This window comes from Rosa rugosa, chromosome 3 (assembly GCF_958449725.1).
Source record: "Rosa rugosa chromosome 3, drRosRugo1.1, whole genome shotgun sequence".
In the NCBI taxonomy this organism is placed as follows: Eukaryota; Viridiplantae; Streptophyta; class Magnoliopsida; order Rosales; family Rosaceae; genus Rosa; species Rosa rugosa.
The window spans coordinates 25,303,240-25,311,032 of NC_084822.1; the positions used below are offsets into that span (position 1 = coordinate 25,303,240).

The following is a 7,793-nucleotide window of genomic DNA, read 5'->3' on the forward strand; positions in this document are numbered from 1 at the left end:
CTCCAAAGAAAACCCCTCCTCTAATATAATTTACTAGCTAATAACCAGACCACTTGGGTTCCAAGAAGGAGCTGGTTTTTAGGAAAAAGTTGTAAGAATACTTTTAAAAGACAGGTTGTTAAAAGCTGGAAACGTAGCTTAAAAAGAATTGTCAAAGGTCAAGGAAATTGTCCAAAATACTAGGGGTAAATTCTTGAGAAAGTTTTGAAAGAAGGATAGTTTAACAACCCAGTAAGATTGAAATGGTCATTGAATTTCAAGTTAAGACATTGAAAGAGTAAATGACTTAAAGGCTAAAGTAAAACAATGTGCACATTTTTTCCAGAAATATAAGTTTTCTGTACACATATTTCAAAATTCCATAACTAATTCTAGAAAAATAATTTTGGAGTGATTTAAATTCTGAAACGTTCAATTTTGTGTCTATTATCTTTCTCTAGAAGGAACTGATCCGAAATTCCCAGTGGTTTAGCACCATCTTTGAAATAAATGAAGCTGGGTCAAATTGTACTGAAAATTGAAAAACTGCAGAAAGCTGTTCCTTCGTTCAAAATTCTTTTGGTACCCAATATGGCCAGTCAAGGAGAACCCAACACACTTAAGGTAAATGTCTAATGCTTCTAAAGACCAAAAGCTTGAGTCATTTTCTGATACTATATGGGCAAGTGTTGCAGCTCAATGATATGATGTATTGAAACATGATGTTTGGACAGCTATAAGTAACAAATAAAACTTTGAACCATCCCCGCATCTACCTCTCCAGTCGAATATGTGGCGACCCGGAGACCGGATTACCACAGCGCCGCCTCCCCAAGGAACCCTACACCCGCAACACTTGGAGTAAGTGTTTTGGGCCTAGAATTCCTCAAAGAGACAAGGCCTTTAGGTTGGAAAACAAGAAATCTATAAGCCCGAAATTCTTGGGCTTGTATAGTGGGCTTGGCTCGTAATCACAAGATTACGAACTAGGCGAATAAGAGGAAAGGAAGGTGGTGTTGTGTTGAGTTTTAGAACCTATGTCAATTTTTAGTTCTTAGTCCAAGTTTGCATTAAGTTCATTAGATGGTAATTTACGTGAGTCTTCTAGGTCTAGCCCACTAGGACCTAACTCAAATGGAGGTTCTAACCCTAGGGTTCCACTTTGGTGGTAAGCAATCACACACATCATCAACCATACATAATGTTACAAAACTTTAGTGAAATCAAGCAAGCCGAAAGGAAATAAACTTTAAATAGAGTAAAACAAATTGTGTCCTCCAAGGATTATCCTCCGTACCCAAGCTTCGACAACAACAGCCTGCAAAACAAACTAAAGTAGGGGTTAGGCTCCTACATCCAGTCATTGCCCATGCCCGCCCCCATATCTAAGTTTAAAAATATGATTTATCGTTTTGAGAAAAAGTAATAGATAAAAACCGGTTTGCGCTTCCACGTGATCGTCACCACGTAATTACAATCCCACGGCAATTGATCATCTTTCACACTTCCATCACAACCGTCCATCTAGCCAATCACTTTCCGGAATTCATTAATCACAAGGCTAGAGACAAAGGGGAGATAACAAGGGCATGGTGCACACTGCCCACCACCGGTGGCTCAAGGAGGAACTGACCTCTCCTTACATCCCCATCAATTGCCAACACATCAATCCAATCCACGCAAACCATTTCAATTGTAAAACAGATAATTTCCAAAAACCATGCAAGAGGCCTCATATAAAACATTGTATATGCAAGAAAAGCATAGATAGAGTTAAAGGCATCCCCTACCTGGAACTCGAGCTTTCTCTTGCAGCACTTGGCCTCAATGCAACCTTGTAGCAACCACCACTTCACAAGATTCCACCACGATGTCAAGCCTAGATCAATAAGCGGCATTAATAACGATAAACTAGGCTAGCTATTCACACGCAATACTCTCCAAAGAGAACCTTTCCTTTAACCTAATTGACTAGCTAATAACCAGACCATTTGGGCACTAAGGGAGAGTTGGTTTTCAGGAAAAAGTGGCAGAAACACCTTTCAAAGATAAGTTGTCAAAAGCTGGAAACAGAGTATAAGTAAGAACTGTTAAGGGCCAAGGAAAAGTGTTCAAAGCACTTGAGATAAATTCTTGAGAAATTTTGAAAGAAGGATGGCTTGTCAACCAACTCAGTACGATTGAAATGGCTATTGAATTTCAAGTGAAACCAAACAAAGAGTAAAGGTTTTAAAGGCTGAAGTAAAACAATGTGCAGATTCTTTCCAGAAATACAAGCTTCTGTACCCCTATTTCAAAATTGCATAACTAATTCCAGAAAAATGCTTTTGGGGTGATTCAAATTCTGGAACGTTCATATATTTGTCTAATATATTTCTCTAGAAGAAACTGACCCCAAATTCTCAACGGTTTAACTCCAGTTTTGAAATGAATGCAACTGGGTCAGATTTTACTGAAAACTGAAAATCTGCAGAAACTGGTTCTTTTGTGTAAAGCTCTTTTGGTACCCAAAATGGCTGGTTAAGTAGACTCTAAGACACCTACAAAAAGTATCTAAAGCTTCTAAAGGCTTAAAGTCTCAGTCACCCTTCAATACTATAAGGGGAAGGTTTTGTAGCTCACTAACATGATGTTTTGAAGACATGGTGTTTGGACAACAGTAACACAAATAAACTCTTTGATCAAGCATGATTTCAATGTTCAAAATAACCATGGTTTGGCATACCCCCAACACATCAGAAAGAATGAAAGGTTCTAAGCTAAAACAACAAGGTTCCCACCACAATAGTGACAAGTTGTAATCTGCAAGAGTTTGTAACAACAACCAAAAATACATAGTGTTAAGGAAAGGATGATACTCACCAAAAACTAACAAAAAAAAGATGAGCTTCTCTTGAGGATTTCAACAGGAAAGAGAGCTGAAGGAGCTGATTGGATCGAGTCCAGCCACAGGCCAAGAAGTTTGCTCAGTCTCGAACATGCAAAGTGAAACAGAGACTGCTCAATATGTAAATGAGGTGTTTTGAACGTATTGAGTCTAAAATCGAGGAAACAAAGGGGAACTTGATGGTTTAAGAATCTTACCAACTGTTGGTATCAGTCTCAAGCAAGGTGTTGGGGATTCGGGTAGAGCAAGAGAGGAAGTTTAAGCAGAAATCCGGAACAGGCTTGCTCCGGAACAGCTTCCGCTTCGAGGGGTGTACAGGTCTCAAATCAATTCCGATGGAGCTGAAATTTGGAGGCTAGATAGAGGAGACATAGGCGAACAACTTTGATGAAGAACGTTTTCTGATCGGAGATCTCGAACTAGGTGTTTCGAGGCTCGTAAACGGACTGATGTGTCCAGGGACGAGAGGAAAGGTGAGGAGAGAAGGGTGAGTGACGATTTATGGCCTGGGTTCTCTCTTTTGAAGGTCTGAGGAGATGTTCTTGGAGGAGTTGCCCTTTGCATGATGGAAACGTGGAGGGGAAGAGCTGAACGAGGCTCCCTTTCTCTCTGTCCAACTCTGACGTGAACAAGGAAAGAGGAAAAGCTGAGTTTTGCGTGTGAAGGAGAAGGCTCAGCTTTGGGCAGATAAATTTGGGGTAAAAGAATAAGGTGGTAAAAACCCAAAATGATGGGGAAAATAAAAGTAAAATAAGTAAATACAAGAAAACTCAAATTAAAATGTTGACAATGTCAAATAAGGATCGGGTCTCACAAAACTTATTTTTAGATAGAGAAATGGCAAGCAAGTTTTTGTCGGAGTTTTGCTCGAGTTTGAAAAACATAAGGAGTAAATAAATTGTGCTTTTAAAAGTCGGTGAGATGCTTGACGAGTAAGTTTTGGGTAAGGCGAGCAGAAATTTCTCCAATTATTATGAAAGGTAAAATAAGAAAATCGTAAACGCACGAACGAGTATATTTCAAAATTATGCAAAGATGTCATTAAGAGCTACAACCATGTTGGATCAAGGAACAGGTTTGGGTCAAAGGTTGACTAACTTATTGGGCTAGGTTCACTAGCATACCCGTCTGTTGGGTGTCCAAAGTAAATTTTGGACTCTAACCTTACACTATTCTTGGGCCCAAGGCCCAAGCCCAAACTATTTCCAAAATTCTTTAGCCAAACAAAGGTCGCGAAAAATTATCCCGTCAAAAGTGACGTTCGGAAATTCACGGGGTCTACAGAATAGGCCCGGCTATCTTCTCCCCACTATTCAAAATCTCATTAAAATCTCCTATCACCACCCAAGGCAACGAATCGAGGTCAGATAGATCACGCAGCAATTGCCATGATCGATCTCTCTCACTGATACGCGCATGGCCATAAAAACTAGTCAAATGCCACGACGGAGCCCCAGCTTCCCCCACAACCACTGCATCGATATGGCGCGCAGATTTGGTCCCAACTTGGATCTTCACTTCATCATTCCAGAAGAGTCCCAAACCTCCTGCCTGTCCTGCACTCAACACCTCCTCCACATGAGCAAACCCTAATGCTCTACGTAAAGTTTCGAAATCTTCAAGTCTACTAATCTTCGTTTCACACAAGAAAATGATCTGTGGTCGATTTTGAGAACATAGATCCTTCAAAGCCCTAGTCGTGGCATCGTTGCACATTCCTCTGCAATTCCAGCTAAGCACATCCAAATCCATGGATGATAGATTTTTCTTGCTCAAGAAAGTAACCCTAGCACAAGAGCGGCTAGGTCTTCCATTTTTATTCTTTAAATTCACATTTATTTTGGTAAAATGTCTTAACTAACTTGCTTTTGCAATTTTCTTTCTCATTCTCTAATACAAATTCAACTGTCATGTTCTATCTTCACACCAAAATCCCTCAAATCCAGAGACATGCAATGCTATTGCACTTGTTCATTTTTGTTTTTGGTCAATCACTCGTTCATTTTTTATTCTATCCTAATCCTTTTGCTTCAACAAAATTCGATCAATTATTTTCTAAACCCTCTTTATATAGCTGTTATGTTATACATAGTAGTGTCAATCAAACCTCATTTCAAACTTATTAAACAGAATCATCAATTTATAAATGACCCATAAACAATTATCCAGGAAGCATTATCAAAACAACTTTTAAAAATCAGTTCTTTAGCACAATTAAAAATGGGCAATGCACTCCATCTTTATAATTCCAGTTTGTGAAAATTAGGAAGAACAATTGATCTGTTAACTTCAAAAAAAATATCTAGGACCCAGAAGAGGTATCATTTTCTCATAGAATAAAAAGTCATATGGAAACTAGAAATAAAGAGATTGGAATGTGGGAGTAAGATGAACGAGTGATTGAATCAGATTTAGAAACTAATTGATCGAATTTGTTGAAGCAGAAGGATTAGGGTAGAATAAAAAATGAACGAGTGATTGACTAAAAACAAAAATGAACAAGTGCGATACCATTGAATGTCTTCTGGATTTGAGGGATTACAGTTGAATTTGTATTACCAAAATAAATGTGAATTTAAAGAATAAAAAATGGGAAAGGGTGTGTAAATAGAAATTTAAGGTGTGTTAATAACAACACCCTTCATAAATAATTAAATTCAATAATGATGAAGAAAAATATTTCAAATTGTCCAATTCTAAGATCAAATACTCCTAATGTCCAAAATTTCAAGAAGAAATATAGGATAATCAGGTTACACGACTTCACTTCGTGTTGCCAGCTTGACTCGCGATTGACTAGTTTATTAAATGGGTCATGTTGGGTTGACCCATGGTCGACCCGCTCTTTAATCATGTGGGTTCAACCCGTTTTATTTCATGTAGGTTTCAAGTCGTGTTATCAGGTTGTGTCGGAATTGACTGCCTACAACTCAAAGTGATATAGTGTTCGAGTGTGATTCAAGAAGTGGCTTTTGTGTTTTCTTCTTTGTCGACATTGATTTTCTTGTATTCAGCACGTTTGAACAACTTCATTAATCAGGCATTATTGAACAGTGGTTATCTTCATTTCTTTGTGCCCCTAAGTATCGAAGTTAATCACATTTGATCACTTTTCCATAGTTGAAAGATTGGGAGTCATGATATCTGACAAGCATTTAGTCCCTGTATATATAGTTAATGCAATGGAAAATAAAGAATGGCTCTAATGGGGTGTAGATATTAGATATTGGGAGAGAAAGTTAAAACAGAGAGTGGAGTCGAAGAATCTAATTCATTTTAGCGAAACAAATATCCACATAAAAAAAAGACACAAAGTCCGTGCAAGGATTTTAATATGTAAGGAAAGAGTTGCCAAACACACAGTTGCAAATGTTATTGTGAGCCCCAGAAATTTTATTGAGCTAAGGTGAGATCGTTTGGAATAAATTTTACGAACTTAGTAATTAATAAAGGTGCTTGAGATTATTTTTCAGGATTTTTCATAAGGTGAAATCCTTGATATAAGAGTATCATAATAAAGCACACCACACGACGAGTTTGTGAGAATTTTCGGGGAATTTTTTGGACACCCGAACTATTTTTTATGAATTTCCGAAGTTTGAAAATTATGGAAATTCATTTTAGATAAAAAGAAAATGTTTTGATGCGATATGAACAGGTGAAATTAGTACTGCTTGATCTGAGCCATTGAAAATCATTTAAAGAAGACAATATAAGGCCCAGATCGTATATAAGACCCGCAGTCGACCCGTTTTTTAATCATGCGGGTTCAGCCCGTTTTATTTCATGTAGGTTTCGAGTTGTGTTATCTGGTCGTGTCGGAATTGACCGCCCTACAACTCAAAGTGATATAGTGTGTGAGTGTGATTCAAGAAGTGGCTTTTGTATTTTCTTGTATTCAGCACGTTTGAATAACTTCATTATTCAAGCATTATTGAATAGTGGTTATCTTCATTTCTTTGTGCCCCCAAGTATTAAAGTTAATCACATTTGATCACTTTTCCGTAGTTCAAAGATTGGGAGTCGAATGATATTTGACGAGCATTTAGTCCTTATATATATAGTTAATGTAATGGAAAATCAAGAATGCTCTAATGGGGTGTAGATATTAGATATTGGGAGAGAAAGTTAAAAAGGAGAGTGGAGCCAAAGAATCTAATTCATTTAAGCGAAACAAATATCCACATCGAAAAAAGATACAAAGTCCGTGATGTAAAAGTAAAATGCAATTGGAATTGGTCTACTCATTTCATTTCATAGTCCCTTTATATAGAGAGAGAATTACAACGGAAATATCAATTACAATGATGACATTAAATGCTGATTGATCCGTAATTGTGCTGATTGATGCTAATCGCTGATTCCTTGATTCCCTCTCCGTCAGTCGCTTTGACGAAGGCACATAATATGATTTTCCTTTAACACTCCCCCTTGTGCCAAGTCAAAGATGAAATGGTGCATGAGTTGTTATCTCACTAAAAACCTTGCCAAGTAACAATAAAAACCCTGTGGGACAAAAAATACACCTTGGTCGAAGGAAAAGAGCACAATGCACCTTTTATATTTGAGGATGACATGTGTGTGTTAGACACCCCCTGACGTCTACACCTCCCCCTGATCCTTACATTAATCAAGGGAGCTTGGAAAGTCTTTGCATTCCTATGCTTTTCACATGTTTCTCAAATGTGGCATTAGGCAATGATTTAGTGAACAAATCTGCCACATTCTCCTCAGACCTTACTTGATTCACTTGAATCTTGAGGAGGGCTTGTTGTTGCTGATTGTAGAAAAACTTTGGCGATATGTGTTTTTTGTTATCACCCTTGATATAACCTAGCTTCATCTGTTCGATGCAAGCTGCATTATCTTCATAAATGCAAGTAGACTCTTCAGTGGTAGAACTTAAACCACTAGTCCCTCGAATATG

General features: G+C 37.8%; 1 long non-coding RNA gene across 1 annotated transcript; it reads right to left on the minus strand.

The window, feature by feature from the left end:
- Positions 1-774: 774 nt before the first annotated feature.
- On the minus strand, positions 775-3,664 carry LOC133740564 (uncharacterized). Its single transcript, XR_009861306.1, has 4 exons — positions 3,064-3,664; positions 2,842-2,976; positions 1,770-1,858; positions 775-1,617 (listed from the first exon to the last, which is right to left on the minus strand). It is a non-coding gene; the product is annotated as an uncharacterized LOC133740564 (long non-coding RNA).
- Between the last annotated feature and the right edge of the window lie 4,129 nt (positions 3,665-7,793).